Raw genomic sequence first — 19,302 nt, forward strand, 5'->3', positions numbered from 1 at the left:
AGTCCTCTGTGCAAGGTGTTACAGGCACCAGTGTACACAGGGGACTTACAAATAATGGTGCCCCTGATGTTATTATAGTCTGTATTTGCTTTTGGTTTCCTCTTTCAGCAGTTAGGGTCCATTCAAAAGGTTGATGGGGCTGGTGGTTCAGTCCAGCCCGTGCTTGTGGTATATGTGTTATGAGTAGTATGCTCAGTATGTATTGAGAAGGGTGGAAACTCCATTTCTTTGTTATCCAGATAGTCCAATAAATCCAATAGAAGGTTGGTAGGATTCTGAAAGTTTTCACAACTTCTATAGAAGGGGGGCGGGGGGGCCTTGCTCCTTTAGAGTCAAGGTGCTTTGCACTCCTTTCTGGCATTTACTTCTTGGGAGACTTTTTTCCCCAAGAGCAGGGTTTGCAGTTTTTCCCCACTGGTGTACGTCTCTGCCTCCTCTGCCTACTCTGTTGCGTAGAGCAGCAGTAAGTTTCATCTTCTCGGCAGCAGTTGTATTCTTCAGGGGTACGTTTTTACCTCTACTCCAGGATACATAGGCCTCCCAGTTTTTAGCTTTAACCTCAGGCCCTTGACAGGGAATTTGAAACTGGTATTTTGTAGGCCAGTTAGGGTGAGTGTACTCTCTTTTTTTTTTTTTTTAGGATTTATTCCTTTAATACCTATTTTCCACCAAGTTTTAGAGTTGTGGGTTTTTGGGTTTTTGTTTTTGTTTTTTTTTTTTTTTTTCCCAATTGTTTTCCTTGTTGTTATTCCAATTTTAAGACCCAGTTAGTTAGTCTCCGTTCCAGTCAGTAACACTGGTTACAACTAGATTGGAGGTTCACCTCAAATGTATTATGAATCCACCAGCCTTCTTTACATATGTTATACTCTATACACACAAAAGGGAAACAAATACAGGTTTCAATTGGACAAAATATTAATGTCTCACTTATTGAGTCCTTTTGTGGTGTCTTGTACCTTGATTTTCACAGGGTTCATTTAACTCGCAGATCCCCGGGAGAGCTGGTCACTTGCCAGGACGAATCTTGTATAGGTCCTTTTACACGACTGATATGTGTCCACCACTTCTCAGCAGTTCGAATAGCAGTTTCTGTAGTGATAAGAACAACATCGGGTCCTTCCCAACAGGGTGGTCAAGGAAGATTCTTTCCACGATTTAATCAATACTTCATCTCCTGGTTGAATTTGATGCATTGTTATGTCCAAAGGAGGCCTTTGTACCACCATTTCCCAGGCTTGTAGTTGTTTTCTCCTTGCCATTAGTTGTATTAGGTAGGATATTATTCTTGCGTCTTTAATTTGAGGGTGATCAGGGGGCATTTCCAAATCATAAGGCATTCCATATAACATTTTAAAGGGAGACATTCCGGTATCTGTTTTAGGCTGGGTTCTGATATTTAGTAGTGCCAGAGGTAAACATTTAACCTAGGACATCTTAATTTCCTGTGAGTGTCAGGGTTCTCCCATTCAAAGGCAAAATAATCTCTACATTCCTCTTTAAGAGGGCAGGCCCAAAATGCATCGTTTAGGTCAATGACACTATACCATTGATGTTCAGGGTTCAATTGGCTTGATAGCTTGTGAGGGTTTGCTACTACTGGAACCTAGTAACAGTTTTTTTGTTTATTTCCCTCAAATCATGCACTAATCTGTAACTCCCATCTGCTTTCTTAACAGGCAGTATTGGAGTATTAAAAGGCAACATACAAGGTTCCAGTAGTCCCTTATTAAGGAGTCTTTCTATTTCAGGCTTTAAGGCTTTCTTGCCTTCTTGCGGCAAAGGGTACTGTTTGATTCTGGTCGGGATCTCTGGGTTCCTAATGGTTACTTCAAAAGGAGGTAATATCCAGTCCCCACTGTCTCTGGGGTATACCATACTTCTGGGTTAATCTCCTCTTCATCCGCAACTGTAAGGGGGCATAATCTGATTTTGAGTTCTTTTTCTTCTACTTCCAAATTGATTCCTAATTCTATAATCAGATCCCGTCCAAGCAAATTATAATCTGCTTCTGGTATTAATAAAAATGTTCCAATCACATATTTACATATTGATTCAATAATTATATTATGAAGAACCGGGACTTCAAACGGTTCACCTTTAGCCCCTATTACATTAACTTTTTCTGATGATACCTTACAACCTGGAAGTAAAGCCTGAATGGTAGATCTTTTGGCTCCTGAGTCCACAAGGAACTCTACTTCTTGTTGCTGAGGACCCACTTTAAGTTTTATTAAGGGCTTTTTGTTCTTTGGGGTCCCCAGCACATAGAGCCCCTGACCCCACTAATCTTCAAAGAGTATTTTCTCATCTTGGATTCTCTTTCGGCAAACCTTCTTCACATGCCCTTTCCTTTTGCAATAAAAACATTCCACTTCCCTTATATTTTTACGCTCCAAGTCGGAGGGATGACTGCCTCCTTTCCAGGAGCGTCTATCCTTTTGTTCTCCAACAGGCCTTCCCATCGCTGCTAAAGCTCCTCTCTGTCCCTCTCTCACGGCCATTGCCAATACCCTCGTTTGCTCTCGTATTTGTTTTCTCTGGTTTTCCTCTTCTCTTCTAACATAAACTTTCTGAGCTTCTCTCAGTAATTCATCCATTCCTCTTTCTTGCCAATCCTAGATCTCTTCCAGCTTCTTCCTAATATCTACCCAGGACTTAGCCATAAACTGAGTTTTAACAAAGCCTGCCCCACAGGGGTGGCAGGATCTACTCCTGAGTATAACTGTAAGCTTTTTCTCAATCTTTCAAGCCATTCAGTAGGTGTTTCATCTTTCTTCTGTTGTTCACTAAAAACTCTATTAATATTCTGCCCTCAGGGACTGATTCTTTTATACCTTGGACTACAATCATCTTCAGGTCTTGCATATGGCCTCTATCAATTTCATTCTGATTATTCCAGTTAGGTCGAATTAGAGACCGCTTCATATCTGTTGCCGGGCTCTGCTGATGTTGTTGGTCCCAGATTCTCATTCCTGCCCTCCTGATCATGTCTCCTTTTTTCGGCAGTGAATAATATAGCTATTATGGCTTGCATTTCATCCCAGGCATAAATATTTGGTCCTAAAAATTGATCCACCCTCTCCGCCACACCTAGGGGGTCCTCCCATTGCAACCTCCCTTAGGGGGTACAAGTTGCTGTTGCCTTGTCCTGCTCTAGTCTGACTCCCGGTTACTCTTTGCTCCCTCGGGGAATTTGGTGGGGAGTCTGAATCTCCTGGGTATTCTGGTGCAGTTGGGGGAGGTGAAGGCTCCCGAGGTGGGCAGGGTGATTTCCTGACTGGGTCTGTCCCATTGCAGCAGGATCAGAGCCACCAGTCAGAACATCGTCAATATATTGATATATCTTGACCCTTTCCCTAGGAGGGATTTGAGCAAGCTCCTACACTAGTGCATAATGAACGATGGTCAGTGGATGGCAGTATCCCTGGGGGAGATATGTAAAAATAAATTGCACACCTTCCCATATAAAGGCAAAGCCATCTCTGTCTGCCTCCTGTATTGCAGTCAGTTTAGCTATGTTAGGTACTGCAGCTGTTAGAGGACCTGTATGGACACATAATCGCTGATAGGCAACTGTCAGTTGCCACTTCCCTTTAGCTTTATGGGCTGGCCGCATTGGGGAATTATAGGGTGAGTGACTTGGAATGATTTTCTCTTGTTCCCGCAGCTCTGCTGTTACCAGAGCAATCTCCTCCCTGGAACACAACGGTAAGGCGTAAGGTTTCACATTAACAATTTTAGAAGGAGGAAGTGCAGGCGCTTGCTGTAAAAGTCTTATAGAGGCAGTTGGGGACCAAGATTTCCATTTTCTTCCTTTTGAATCTACCCAGGCTTGTCCCTTCAATAGGTCAAGTCTCAGGATATTTGTGGAAATTTTTTTTTTTTTTAAATTTTTTTTTTAGAATCATAATAGTTTCTGTTGCAGTTTCATTCCCAGGTAACCAGCATTTCACCCGAGCAGTTAGCTGTGGCTTAGAGTCCCCAAAAACATCTGTAACCCAAATCTGCTTTTTGCCAGCAATTATGCTATTCTGCTTGGTAATATCAGTTTGGAGTGCTGAGACCTGAGCACCCGTATCTACTAGAAAAATAACTGGAGTTTTAAGGGAGCCAAGCGGAAAAGTAATGAACAAGTCTCCCTTAGTATTTTCTGTGAGCCTCCTTAAATGGACCCACCCGCCATCCCCCGGCTCACTTACTGGGGATGGCACATCCAGTTTCCCGACCCTAAATCAATCAAGTCCTCTTCAGGGGCAGTTGGTGTTTGTGAAGCAATTACCACCATCTCGTTAGTTTTCAGTTCTGTCCCTCCCTTCCTCCGAAAGGTCTGCTCGGCTGGGGTGGGGGCAGCTTCCTTCTGCCTTTCCAGGCTCGAATGAGCTTTTCTAAAACTGTAGTAGGCAGACCATCCATTAACTCTCGGGGAATCCCCTGTCTTGTTCCCTCAGTCCACAAGAGGTTTCTCTTTGCTCTTAAAACTTGTGGAGTGGAAGGGGACAGATTTTCCTGCTTTTCCATTCTGCATATGGATGGCTTAGGTTTACCTGTTCCCCTGATAAGGCCCATTCTCCAGCCATAATTTATTAAGTCCTGAGCTATCTCTTACCAAGTCATGGGCTCTCCCCCCTGCCCGTCTCCCCCCTTGTGAGGCTAATGCATTCCACAAACGATCTTGTAATTGTATTGCATGTGATTTCAAAGAGTCCGGCAAGCCCCAAATCAGGGGAGTCATTTGATCAGGATTATCAATTAATAGCAGCATCGGGGCAGGCTGCTGATTTTGCCAGACTTGTAAATTCCTGTTCACTATTCGGAACAGAGCCAAGATCTGTCCGGTTGCAGGTTTCTTGTTCATTCATCCCTTTTTCAGACCGTGAGATGATTTAAAAAAATTTTTTTTTATTAAATTTGTTTTTCGGTCTAAGGCATCTAAGAGCTGTTCTTTTTGCCTCTTGATCAGCAAGGTTAAACCCTCGTTTTAGAGGGTTTAGCCCCCTCTGGTGTAGATAAATGTTTAAAGTTTGGCAGACCCACTCTTCAAAGGGCCCCAAAACAGCACAATAGAGATGGTCACTCCTAATTTGTTTAACTTCTCAAACCTCCATGCAATAATAAATCATTTTTACTTTGTCCTTACCCCGCCTAGAAGGGGTAATTTTCCCAATTATTTAACGTCAATCCTAAAGGGCTATCCGGTGGCATCTGAGGGTACCTCACCTGGGTTCCCACACCACCCATGGGATCAGAAGGCTTGCTCTTCTTCTGTCCCATCTTCTGGAATGTCTGCACACACACACAATTTAGTCCCCCTTTTCGTGGCCCAGTCCCTCGCGGGATATGGGAACCGCACTACCGAGGGGTCCACACTCGCTTCGCCCTACCGGGCGTCTCACACACCACGCTCCAGGCAACCCAACCCCAACCGAACGGGAAACCGGCCTATACTCACGCAACCCTGTGCGTCTTCGTCCGGGACTTCGTGCACAAAGATTATGGGGTTAACCAGTGTTCTTTTGCTTGTTGCCGAATTTTAGGGTTCGTCGGTCGGGGCTCCGGCAGACTAATCCGCATGCGGGGGCCACTGAAATCCAGCGGGGCGCCTCCCCCGTATGGGACTCTGCCAGGAAACCGCGATCCGAGTCACGGCACCAATTTGTTATAAACTGACTTCTTAAATTTGGCTGAGTCAGAGTTTCCAATTTCTTTATTTACCAAGCGGCAACAAGCAAAACAGCGCTGGGCGGCCGGGGAGTCTCGTACTCCAACAACGGACCGCACCCTCCAGGGCACTCTGTTTCAATCTTATACTACAAAGTATTACATAGTCATTATACACATATACATATTCATTACTTGAACCCGCCTACTCCCGCTTCGTATGGTAATTAGCTTATCAGTCTTTTACGCTTGCGCAGAAGTTGTTAAAACTACGGTCAGGGGTCTTCAAATCGTGGGGGGTGGTCTTCTGGGAGGAAGGCCGTAGGTCCTCCTCACAGTGTACGTTTCACCTTTGGCTTGGAATGTGATGATCCTCTGAGTTTGCAGAGTTCTTATCAGTCTAGGCCCAGTAATCTCTTTGCATAATGAGATTCATGGTCGTGAACATCCTCCTGCTTTATTCAATTATGCGCCTGCAATTCTCCACATCTTCTGACGTACAGATGCTTCCTCTCTTGTTGTTCCCCCCCCCCCCGTCACTTTTTTTTTTTTCCACTATCATGTTAGTTCAATTAAGCATTTGCTGTTAGTATTACACAATGTGCAATAGTTCATATTACAGTTAGCTGAATTTGATGAACAGACGGTTTACCACCTATCACAATCAACAGCAGCTCGAGGCTGGCACCACCCGTCAGCTTTTCCATGACCGGTATAAAATGGGCTGATGCTCCTGCTTTGTCTCTGTGGGTGGAGGTGAGCCTGTGGGGTTTGTCATCTCTGCTGGCATCTGCTCTCAGTCCCTGCTGAACAGAGCACCTTGGCTCGGGGACTTTTCTCATGCATGTTAGGTGATGGCTGCTGGGAGATCTGCTCTTTGTTCTTTCATATCAAACTCGTTGTCAACAAAATACCTTTGAGTATTGGAGCATTTTTAAGAAAGAAAAGAATGTGGTAGAATTTTTGTAGCTTTTTTTTTTTCTTCCAAGCAATTGCAGGAGAATCCTAAAAGCATAGATCTAGAATAAAAAGACCCCGATTTTGTAAAACATGGCAAAAAAAGAAAGACAAAGCATTGAAGAAGTGGTCATAGGGCTCGGAACTGGCCTTGTTTTGGTTCTGTTGTTCTGACTTACCGAAAATACTCTGAAAAAAATACTCAAAACAGTAAGTGGAAACATGCATATACGGATTATCTTTAAAGATTCTGTAAAAGTGTAGGGAAATTTTATTCCAGCTGTGCTCATAGAACAGGAAGAGGAAGATGTATCCTCAGGATATTTTCCTGCAGTTTTGGAGCGTTTTTGCCAGACTTCCAACAGTAATGTGATGAAAGCTGCCAGACATCTCTGTTTGAGAGAGCTCTGCCTTCTGTAATTCTCCTGCCATCCTCAGCGTGGGCCAAGGGCAGCTGGGGGTGGGGGTGGGCAGCGGGGCAAAGGTTGGCAAGAGCATGTTTGTTTGTTTTTTCCCTTGCAACTTTCTCTGTCAAATGGCCCTCAAGAAAAATGGCCTTCACTTGTGCTTTAGACCCAGATCCAGCACAGGATTCATCAAATGCATCTGTTCTCTAAGTGCAGTGAAAGGTGGGGAAGGAGGGAAGAAAACAGGGGAAAAAAATGGAGTTTGTTTTTTTTTTTTTTTTTTTTTTTTATTTTGTTTGTTTCTGTTTTGGTGGTGGTGTGGATGTGGGGTGTTCTTAATAACTATTTCAGTTCTGTGATGTGATTTATTCTATGCCCAGGTAGCACCCATGCCCCCAGGAAAGGGTGAGGGGGTGAGGCCCCTGGGTGGGAGAGGAGGCCAGAGCCCATCTGGGGGGCAGGAGGGGTTGAAGTGTCTTCCGCTGTTGGCTGAGGGATTTGGCAGGCCTGACAGCAAACAAAAAGGAAAAGCAATTGTTGTGTTTTGTTTCTACCCTTAAGAAATACTTTAAAAGGGAAAAAAAAAATCAAGAAAACCGATGAATGTATTTCAGTGGTGAAAACAAGGAACAGATTCACACCGCTGGATGCGGCCTGCAATCCCCTTCCTTTCCGTTTTGAGCATTACTGCGGTACACCGCTGGTGAGTGATGAGCTTTCTCCGTGGAAAGCAGCATGTCCGGGCAGCAGCGTGGCAGCCGCAGGAATTTCCAGCGGGTGCCCCAGCTGAGGAGGTGGATCCCTTAGGGTGGAGGCTGCAGCCCCTCCAGATGTTGCTGTGACCCCTCCGCGGCTGCAGACCGGGCTGCACTCTGTGCTGGGCTGCAGAGCCCTCCCTCAGCTGCCTCGGGGGCAGGACTGCGCGGAGGGCGGGGGGCTCCCCGGGAATTCCCTGTCCTGAGACATCAGGGCGGCTCTGACCCGTGCTGTTGTGTTCCAGGGCATCGCCAAGCGCGGCAGGTTCTGCTGGGGGCTCCCTGCCAGGTAGAATTCCCGTTTCTTAGTTTGAAGGACGCTGTTTCAGCAGCCCCGTGCAGCTGTGTGAGGTGTCTGTACACAAGCCCTTGAGCTCGCTCACGGGGCTTTGCAGTTCATTTAGTGCTTTACTGAGCGCAGCTGCACTGTTCATTTCTGAATCTGGTGTGCAGGCTGGGTCCTTTTTGTCCATCAGCACATTTGAAAAGGGTTTTATTAATTGCCATTCCATAGTTCAGACCTGTTGTGTGTTGAGATCACTCTAACTGCATTCTCAGATCATACATAGAGCTTGATGGTGACGTTTAAAGATTTTATTTCGTTGAAATTGCTGCCTCCCATCTCATCCATGGAAATGCTTTCTATCTGAAACGCAGCTGCATTAGGATTTGCTGTGATAAATGTGAATTGATAAATGACAGTCAGTGTGTCTTGTTTGAACATTATTATAGATTCCAAATTAAAACTCATAAAGCATTTTTCTAGATGCATGAATGGTACAAGCTATGTAAAAGGTCCCACAAATGGACAGGCATCGTGTTTTTAGCACGGACTGATTCTTGCCTTAATAATTAAAGCGAACACTAAAGCGACTCCCCTGCTAATGGGTTGAAGCAGTACACTTAACAACATGTACTTCCTGCTCACTGATGTGTGAACAATCTTTGTTTCCAGCTTTTGTGAATATATCTAGGAAGGAGGTGACTGATGCTCCTGCTCCATGCAGTTTTATTGCAGCTCAGAGCTGCAGCTGCCACAAGTTCAGCAAACGGACTCTCCAAGTGAAGGTTAAAAGCAGTTTCCATCTGTGGGAATACAGTAATTGCTGAGCTGGGAGAGCTCTGGGGCCCAGTGCTGGTGACCAGATCTCAAAAATCATTCCACTTCAGCCAGAAATGGGAGCTCTCTGGAGCAAGTTTCTATCTGTGTTTATTTATTAGTAGTTGTGGAACTTCATTTTGAATGGACGATGTAGCTGATGCATGTGAGGTCCACATGGCCTCACAGTCAGGTCTTCACATGTTTATCCGCATCAGGAGCCTTGTAGTGGGAGTACAAATGCACCGTGATCAATCTGAAGACTTAGGAAATGGTACAGCAGCTCTGGTCTGTCAGTCCAGTTCATGATTTCAGTCGCTGTCAGTGCGGGATCTGCTGGATTACTACAAAGGTGTATTGCAACACCAGGTTTATTTAGAAGGGGTAGGAGATGAATTTGTACTTAAGGATATTCAGACTCTCCTGGCACTGGACTCTTCTGTTGATTTAACTCAACCGACTCCGTGGGTACGTGTACAGTAAGTGATGCTTTGTACTGAAGAGTGGAAGAGAGCAAGGGTTGTTTTCTGTTTCTTTAATCTGTGTACAGCACACATGGTTTTGCTAATCTAATTTTATGTGTGTATGGATCTATCTTAAGGTTAATTATTTGTTAGATGAACACCTGTTGTTCTGCCTAGTGGAGCCTGTTGACTTCAGAAAGCATAATTGCATGTGAAACCGTCACACAGCCCTTTCCACTTAGTTTTGTTTTTGCAGTAGGCAGGGTGCTTTATCCCAGCCTGTGTGATGGCGATGTTGGTTTGAGTTTAATAGGAGTGTGTTTAGTATGTGTGTTTAGGGTGTAATATGTGTGGTTTTATGAATGTTGACAGTGCTTATGTATTGTATAACGAGCATTGTCTGTTTTGGATAAGAGGGTTGCTGGGTTTTAAGAATGAGGGGGAATTGTTTCTGTTACTGTTTGGTGCATCAACGTCACTTCCTTATGCGTCTGGGTTGTATATGTTTCTCTGTTCTTACTCTCTTCAGTTATTATAGAATGTGCTTCTTCCAAAAATACTGAAGTCAGAGCCAAAAGAGTCCAACGTACAGTTACACAGGTGAGGTTTTCAAGAAGTAATTGATCTTTAGCTTCTAGATGTCTTAATCCTGGAGAGCTGTGGGAGTTGTACTGAGGTACTAAACCAAAAAGTCTGAGGTCTGAAATTTAATTGATGGTTAGTTTGGAGGCTGAACTGTAAAACAAGTTTTAAAAAAATAAATGGCTCAGCCAACAAGGATTGTTGGTTCAGTATAGGGCAGACCAAAATATTAACTTAAAAACTATTTTGTTAAGACACAAAATCAGCTTGTTTTATTCTAATTTCTGGACATTTTTCATTAAAAAGATTTAAGGTTCCCCTCAGTTGGCAGGAACAGATAGGGCTGTTGATCCTTGCCTTCTGCCTCAGGTGTCCTCCCTGGCTGCTGTGGGGCAGGTGGCTCTGGGGTCACTCACTTCCGTGGGACAGCTTTCTCCTCCGTTTCTCTTGCCGAGGGCGTATGTCTGTATTTGTGCAGAATGGCCCGGGAGGGACTGCTGGGGAGAGTCCTCGGCCCTTCAGCCCCTGTCCGTGAGGCGCTGCCTGGAAATCAGTCCTTGTGTCCATCTCTGCTGGAGTCGTGCCGAGAGGGAAAACGCAGCCGGCGTTGGCCCTGGCCTGGCAGCCGGGTCAGACGCCTCTTGGTGGGCGACAGCTGCAGCCTTGCCAGGGGCCAGCTCGTGCTTCCCCCTGCCCCAAGGCCTCTCTGCCCGCCCGCCCCTTCTGTTCCCGGGCTGTTCCAGCTGGAGGAGAGCTGTGCCCACGGGGAAGGTGCTGGTGAGGAGCCCCAGGGAAGGGGCAGGACGCTGCCCTCGGGGCGGGGGTGAGCGCTGGCAGGGGCGAGGAAGGTGGAAGGTCTGTGAGGGGAGCCCTGCTTGCTGTTCTCCCTGCTAGGCAGCGGACAGGCTTCTGAAAAAGGATTTTACTGGATCCATTTTTACTTCCAAGGGTTACAGCCTACACAGCAAAGCAGTCCCTAGTAGAAAACTTGTGTTCAGAAAACCACTTAGACTGTGGAATTTAAGGGCACAGGGATGACGGGCTGATTAAAATGAATGGGCTGTGAGGATGTGGCTTGGGATGGAGGAGGAGGAACGGGCGTACGTGGCCGGTGAACAAGGAGGCGGTGGGTGATCCGGCACTGCGGGGGAGGTTGTGCTGTTCTAATAACGCCTTCTGGGTCCTGGCCATTGATCCGATTGCTGTGGGTTCAGAACCAGGCTTTGTTTCTGTGGTCTGATCTGTACAGATGCCAAAGTGCCGTGTGTGGTTAAATTTGTGCCAGGTCCGTGTAAGTGCGGGGTCTGTGCAGAGGCAGCTGAAAGGAGGCAGATGGGAGAGAGCTGAGCTTCCAGAGTAGCGTGAGGAGAACAGAACTGTGCCTCTGCACTGCTCTGCTGCACTGAGGCTTTTTCTCTCTCCCAAATGCTGCAGTCTTTGTCTCTTCTAATATTCCTCACTCTCCTCTCTGTAAGATCACTTTCGTCTATAAAACTTAATTTTCCCGTATCATCATCTTTTTTCCTCTTTTTTTTTTTTCCTCAATCCCCTTCTTTTCCTCGGGTCTCTTGTAGGATTCTTAGCTGTAACCTTTCCTGCTGCCTCTGCTGGTGTTGCTTGCTGTCTCGTGGTTGATGGCTGTGCTTCTGCCCTTGCTCTTTAATTTCTACAAACCCGTGTGGCACCACCCCGAAGTGCCTTTGAACGGCTGGAGCTGAAACCTGGGTGAACTGTTCTTCCTTAACCTGTTTGCCTTTGGGTGGCCATAATGAGACCATAGTTGGTGGAACTTGTTCAAGAAACTCTGGTTTTCTTTGTAAAAAACCCTGAATAATTAGGTGTGCACACCAATCTCGACCAGGAACACAGCAGCAAAATTTTCTATACCCTGCCGCTTCATTTATTGATATATTTTTAATTATATTAAAATTTAAAGCTCTGCTTCTAGGAATACTTTTTCCATGATTTTTTTATATGCCAACTACACTAATTTATTTCTTCATATGCTGTCCTGTTTTGCTTAATTTTGTAGTAAAACCTATGACAGACAAGAGAAATACAGGTAGGGCCATGTAGTTCAAAAGACGTTACTTGTTTTAAAAGAATTTGTAACTTGAATGAGTGTCACCTGACAGTATTTACAGTAAAACTTTAAGGTGGTTTGTTCTTTCTCTTGTTTGAAGTAGAATAAGATTTTGCTTTAGGATATTGGCTTCTTTAGAACAGTGGAGTACTTCTAGAAGTATTCAGTACACACATCTGTATATTACTCGGAGTGAAGCAGCAATAGAAGATTTATCAGCTGACTGATGCTGATTACAGACATCTCATTCTGCAAATTATTTTTGTATTTTCTTTCAGGTGAAAAATGAGGATACAGTCATTTTTCACCTGGTTAAATCCACAGTGTATTAACATTCTTTGCCAGTATGGATTTTCTGTATCAATACTGATTTTGAGACGATAGACCTTTTATTTGCTCATGGAAGGGGCCAAGCAGTGCATAGTGACCTGTTCCTTCCTTCAGACTGCAGCTGTAATTTGGTGGTGAGGCTTGTAATGGACTGAACGAGCTGTCTAAACTTTGCACTCCCTGCGTAAGATTCAGCAAGCTTTTTCCTAGTTTTTAGAAGAAAGAAAATACTGAAAATGGAGATCTTCATGTACTTTGCTGTACAAGAAGTAAATTTAACTTAGGAGATCCACACATAGAGACGTACACACAGTTGTTGAAGTTTTATTCTTATTTTTCACAATGAATGAATCTGATTCTAAAAATTCCCAAGTCTGTGGGAAATCCCAAAGTTGGAAGCTGCTTTAAACTCTGATGCTGTTTTGGTGTTTGACCACCGGCGAGCACCTTGTGTAACTGTGTCTGAAGTTCCCCTTCTGTAATGTCATGATCTGTAGGGTGGGGCTGTGGCTCAGGTAACACCTACAAACCACCCAGGATGTTTGGATGAAAAAATTCTGAGAAGTCTCTGAATGATGGTGATGATTTTACAAGGTAGTTTGTAAAACAGCACTTTGAGGTTTGGGTGTTGTGGGGCGTTTTGCTTTTTCTTACTTTGTCTCCTCTTGACACATTGTCTAAAATGGGGATAAAATGTGTTCCTCTGGCCTTGCCCAGTCTAAGGGTATCTTTTTTTTTTTTTTTTTTTTTTTTTTTTTTTGGTAATGGTCTTTATTGGAGGTTCTTTGTTGTGGCAAAGTTCATTCTGTCTGTCAGTTGAATCTGAATTTAGTTGTAAAACATGAGGCCTTGGTTTGTTCCTGTAAATTGCTGAGTCATCTTGTTTGACTCCAATATGAAATCTAGCATTTGGTGAACTCTGTGAGGTAGCTCTGCTTCAGAATGAGTCGAGAGAGAGACAGTGTGGTGACACCGGCTCCGCGTGGCCGAGCCCTGTGGAAGCTCATTCCTGCTGTAGTTCGGTGGGTGGTTAAATGCTGCAGAGGCTCCAACGAGGGAAAGGCCTCCCAGGTTCTGCGGCACAGTTCACACCACCTACCGCAGTGGGACATTTACATCAGTAGGACTTCATTAAAATACTTGTCATTTGATCCGAAGAGAACAGAAAGTCAACCTTCAGTTTTTTCAGGAAAAGTATGTGTGGTCATTTTACTATCAATTTAGCATAGTCTTCTGAAAGCAGACTCTGTTGTGGATTTAATTTTAAGTTGATCTCTACTCAGTAAAATATTTAAACATGGTAGATTTTTGCTGCAAACTATGGCTTAAGTAAGACTTTTTGGTAGCTGTTGTCGGTTCTGAGACAGCAGAGATGTGAGGGAAAGCAGGGGCGGTTATGTCTGCCAGCTCCCACTGTCACACCACCCGCGGGGTCCCTTGGCGGCCTCCTGCGGTCCCAGGGTCTGAGGAGTGCCGGGATTTGGATGTTTTGATCATCCTGTGTGGATGTATTGAGGGTGTTTTTTATCTTTACCACTTACCTGGAGTGAAACAAGGAATTTTATTTTTTTTTTTCTTGTTTGGGTTTATTTGAAGGAATAATGTAATTCTAGTAGTGAATCAAAGGCAATTTTTTTTACCTATTTCCTGAAGCCATAGTTATAGGCAAATAATACTGGTTTTATCTGAAGTGAGAACATGTGTACATTGTGAGTGGTACTGGTACAACAAAGTGTTGATTTCAACTACTTCACTTGTTCTGATTTCTGCTGTCTTTTAGCTTGTGCCTTAAGTACTTACGGAGCAGCCTTTTATTTATTTATTGTCTAAAAATGGGCACTGCTATACTCTTGGAGACGAAGCATTGCAAGTATTAAGTGGTTGTGGCTGTAGTGTGGGAGGATTAAAGCCCAGAGCTCACTTTCCCTGTACAGACACCGCGGTTCCTTGCCCTGGTCAGTGGTGCCATGGAAGAGGCTGATAACTGCAGCGTCTCCCTTCACAGCCTGCCCCGAGATCCTGCTGGTGGCCAGGCTGCAGCATCGGGCTTCGAGTCTCTTGATGTGGGTCCCTCTGCTTAAAACCCCTCAGGGAAGAAGTGCACCTGTGAATGCTGCCGGGAAGAGGTAATTTGTTCAGTTTTGAAATTAGAGCAATTTTTCTAATTGTGCTACTTCCAAGAGCTGTTCTATTGTTGGTTTACCTTTCATCTACGGGAGGTTCTGCTTTTGAGAGGCAAAAAAGTTCTCTAGGGTTTAAACAGATCGGGTTTTGTAACAGTGATTTCTGATCAGGTATAATAGGGGGGTGGCCAAAGGTAATACTAGCAGTGGTGACTCTGAAAATCTTGGAGTAAACAAAGGCCTTGTTCACATTTTTTAATATTTGATTAAAGATAAGCGTGGTGATGATTCTAATGCAAATCCCCTGAACTAACATCTCTAAATCACATGCGTCGCTTTTACAGTGGTATCAAGAGCTTTCCCAGATTTTTGCATAAGAAAATCATGCAACACCAGGAAAACTAGTATCATTGCTACAGACAGAATTTTACTTTTCATGTTTTGTTTCATTATTAATGCTACTAATGATAATAATAATTTTCTTAACCCTTATTCCAAGAGCTCAGAGATAGGTTCTGCAACAGTTCCCTCCCCATACAATTTTAACTTCTCTTACATGTAACTTCTTAGTTACTAATCGCTCTTTAAAAGGGAATAATTAGAAAAAGTGAAAAGTATTTTCCTTCTCTAAATTTTCCTTTTCTAACAATTAAGGAACGCTTCAAGTCAGCAAAAACCTGAACTCCTCTAGAATGAAGGTTGGGTTTTTTTGACAGATACAGATGACAAAAAAGCCCTCTGATATTTCAATTAGGAAGACCTGAGTTAGCTTGCAAGCACAGCAAATACTTCCACTGTCTTACCTGGGCAACCTGGATTGCTACGCAGTGCTGTCTTGTAGCAGGCAAGGGCTCCTCTATAATCTTTCTTGTTGAAAGAAATGCGTGCTTTACTGGTTGTACCATAGCAGTTACAAATAAATCAGAAATATAAACAAAGTAGTTATAAATCAGAAGCTCATAAGTATTATTTTGTGCTGTGCCAATTTTCAAAAGTTACATTTGAAAACTAACAGAAAATTCAGACAACTACAACTTATTTCCTTTGATGGTGCCAAGTATATGAAAAATTCAAACATGGGAAGATTAAAGTTACATTTTCATGGTTTTCAGCAGAAACTTAAAATTCTGTCCTGGTCTAGAGGAAAGACACTTACTAAGACTAGATGAATTAGCAAGCAAATTAAAATACGAGTGTTACAGCCCAGTGACCCCTCACTGCTGGTATCTTCACCTTTGACAGCGTATACAGCTTCCTTAGCATCATCAGGGATATAGAAGTGGTTGGACTGGATGTGTGCCCACAGCTCTCAGAAGATGCTATCATAGCTGGCATTATACTTCTTCCTAGCTCTTCCACCCAAGTACACTTCTCAAGTTTAAAGTCATCTCTGTCACGTGTTTCTCATCAAAAGTGCACACTTCTTGATCAATTCTTTCTCTCTACTCACATATGCACCCCCTTCTTAAGCACATAATTCATACCAAAACTCAAGTGGAGAGACCAGGTTTTTATAAAAATACCCATAAACTCATACCGAGAAGGGCAGGCAGGGATATTATTTGGAGACTGGTTGAGCACGAAGTGGAATTGTGCATCAGCTTGGTTCATCTTACCACCTTCAAGAGGACAAAAGCAGGCTCTTGTCAACAAGTCATTCTAGATAAGGAAAAAAAAAATTGCAATACATTTATTGTTGTAAAACATGAAGATTAGACTAGGTGAAAGATTAACTGGCTATGCTATACTGCTTTCTGTAATTATTTCTCTTACATCAGGAGGAAAAATAAAACAAAAAGGGTCTTTTCCATCGACTTCTAAAGTTCACATATTATCAAGCAAGAGCACAACAACCAACCCTTCCTTCCCAACCCCCAAGTTGACTGACGTAGTTCTGTCCAGCGTCCCAAGCTAGAGGTAATTATTCCTGGTGGCACCACACACATTTCAGGTAGTTATAAGTGCTGCTTATACGTGCTACACTTACAGACTTTAAAGCCTGAGCAGTTTCTGTCTTCACTTTATCACTTTCTTTAAAATCACTTAATTTACACATAGGGATTTTTACCCAGGTTTTGGTTTTCCCTGATCATCCATGACCATTTTGTCAGCCATAGTATACAGCAAGGGAGCCTGTGTAATGAGCTCCTTCTTGTTATCTTTGTTCTCCTTCCGAGCCTGCTGTACACAGTACGCTGCCAGAGTATCCAGACATGTCATCTGATCTTTCTCCGGGTCTCTCTACTCCAAGTTACCATCTCTGCGTGCAGCTTCCAACAGCTTCACAAAGTCTCCTGTTTGTCCTTGTTCGTAGGCTTCCAGCTGTGTGACAGGGAGGTTTAACAGATGATGCTAACCCAGTGCGTAAGTAACCTCTCAAGGTGATGCTTTAGGTGTCACGCAGATTCTTCTCCAGAATGTAGGGACAAATCAGACATACATGTAGGGATAATCAGAGGCATTCCAATACCGCCAAGTATTTTTCTGTCACCACCCCAACACTGAGACACAAGTCTTAGAGCGATTTATAAGTGAAGAACCAATTGTTTTTCCTCTAAACTACTTGGATTTTTTGTACATTTCACCATACCTCCCATGCACTTTTTTTATGAAGTGCCTAAACAAGGGCACGAACCAGGACAAAGATTTCATTAATATTTCCTTTGCCCTTAATAGAAACACTGCTGGAATACATAGCTACAGGTTGAACAGTGCTTACTCCTAACATCAGTTGTCAGAGACGTTGGGACTTTATTAAGGTTTACTTTGTGCTCACCAGTGTATTTTCATATGATTTTGTTGTCCCCCTCCTTCCTTCCTGCCCCCTTCCCCCCCCTTCCCCAATGTCTAATGTCTCATTAGTATATCTTTCTTACTTTTAAAATAGAAGTAATTAATTTTTGTTGGGCACACTAATAACTTTAGGTCCTGGGGCTGGGATGGAATCTTTGTCTGGGGGAAAAAAAAAAAAAAAGATCCCCTCAAGATGGAAACTTTTACTCTAGTGGATCTAATTACCAGTTGTGAAGTAGGTATATTTTCTGTAATTCATCCCAAGAGGAAGAAGTGAACTTTTAACAGTTTCAAAACTTGACATTTTTGCCAATAATTCTGTATAATAACATGCATCTTGCTATTAATAATGGAAAACACTTTATTTTTTATCAACTTACATTGTCGGTGAGAAACAGAAATCAGATTCCTTTAAAACTCCACTGTAATAGCACACTGCATATCTAGCTGTTACTTAAGATCTGCCTGTTGTGTGTTTCTGTCTAGCACTTGATGTGTTTATTTCCACATTTTTCTTAGAAGGTCAGGGCCATTTTGTTCACTTACTTAAGAATTAATGTGGATGGATGCCATACTTGAAGACCATTTCCATGCCTCCTATCAACATGTAACTTAAGTTTACAGTTAACTTAATCCGTGCAAACAGAGCAATTGATCCTTAACTTGGCTGGGCATATGCCTAGCTATCTTCTTGAATTAAGGTCTCAGACTGGAAGAGACCCAGTAGGTGTTATCAGCCAGAAGCAAATGTTATTTGAAGATGCGAGGAGGTATTCTAGGCTCTGGTTCACTAGATAATTTGGATCCTATTTCCGCATATTGCTCTATTTTCTTGCTCAACTTCTAAAGCCTTGTGGCAAGTAGATAATGCTGGTGTGTGAGCAGCAATGAATATCCATTTTAAAGTAATTTAACTGAACAAGTACCTGTTAACTGTAACTTCCCAGAAGCAGGTAACAGCATTTGGAAAGAAAAATAGTGTACAGTTGTAAGTTTTCAGGCATTCCTTACCCCTTCTCAAGGCATCTTTTACATTCAGTATTCCCTGGTATGTCAGGGTGGTTATACAGGCACATATTGGACTTAATATTCCCAACCCATGTTGTTAATGGAGTCTAGGCTACAGTTCACAGCAGGAGCAAGCTACCAGGCTAGAAATACTCCATTGCAAACTGCCTGGAGACTCTTGGGTTTGTATATTACTAGAACAGTATCTGGCATTCTCAAAGTAAGACTGAATAGCGTGAGGAATGAAGCTGGCCTCTCAATAAGCTGCATATGGATGTCTGCCTGGAGTTCAGAGCTGATTTCACTTGCCAAAGGGCAGTAGTGGTGCTGTTAGTGTCTTGTCGTCCTCTGCTGCTGGAATTGCCATCCAGGATGCAGTATGTTTATCAGTAAAACTGTGTTTCTGTCTGCAAGCTCAGCCTGGGATGTAGAATCAAGTTGTGTCCTTTCTGGCTTGCACATCACCACTAATAAAGCTGCTACTGGAACTTAGTCAAGAATTCTGTTGGTTCAGAAGTCAGTAAAGAAACTCCCAGGACTATGTTGCCTCTGTGAGTATGAGTAAAAGTTTATTTATATCAGCGACGTGACTATGCATGCATCCAGACCCAGGTCATTTATATGAAGGAAGATGCAACTTTCACAAGTTGCTCCTTGTTCTTACCGCACTGGGTAAAGAGGGGCTGCCACTGGCACCTCAGCAGATTATTTTGAGATTTTTAAGGTGTACGTATGGTAATTCATAATGTGCTGGAAACACAAAACTTCTAAGAGAAACACTTTTAACGAGTTAATAACTGAATACTGTCCAGGCATAAATCCTTGCCCTAATCAAATGTAACACAACTCCGGCAACAAACCAGGCAACTCATGTAGGCAAAGTGGGTAGACACGGTACATTTGACAGCTGTGTGACTTAAGCCTGGACAAAGTGGTATGTATGTATGCCTCAGATTCTCACATTTTCAGTCGTTCTTCTAATATTGAGTCCTTTTTTAACAGTGCCAAGGGTGGTTATGTGTTCTAATGTAATCTTGAAG

The sequence above is a fragment of the Athene noctua genome, chromosome 31 (genome assembly GCF_965140245.1).
Source record: "Athene noctua chromosome 31, bAthNoc1.hap1.1, whole genome shotgun sequence".
In the NCBI taxonomy this organism is placed as follows: Eukaryota; Metazoa; Chordata; class Aves; order Strigiformes; family Strigidae; genus Athene; species Athene noctua.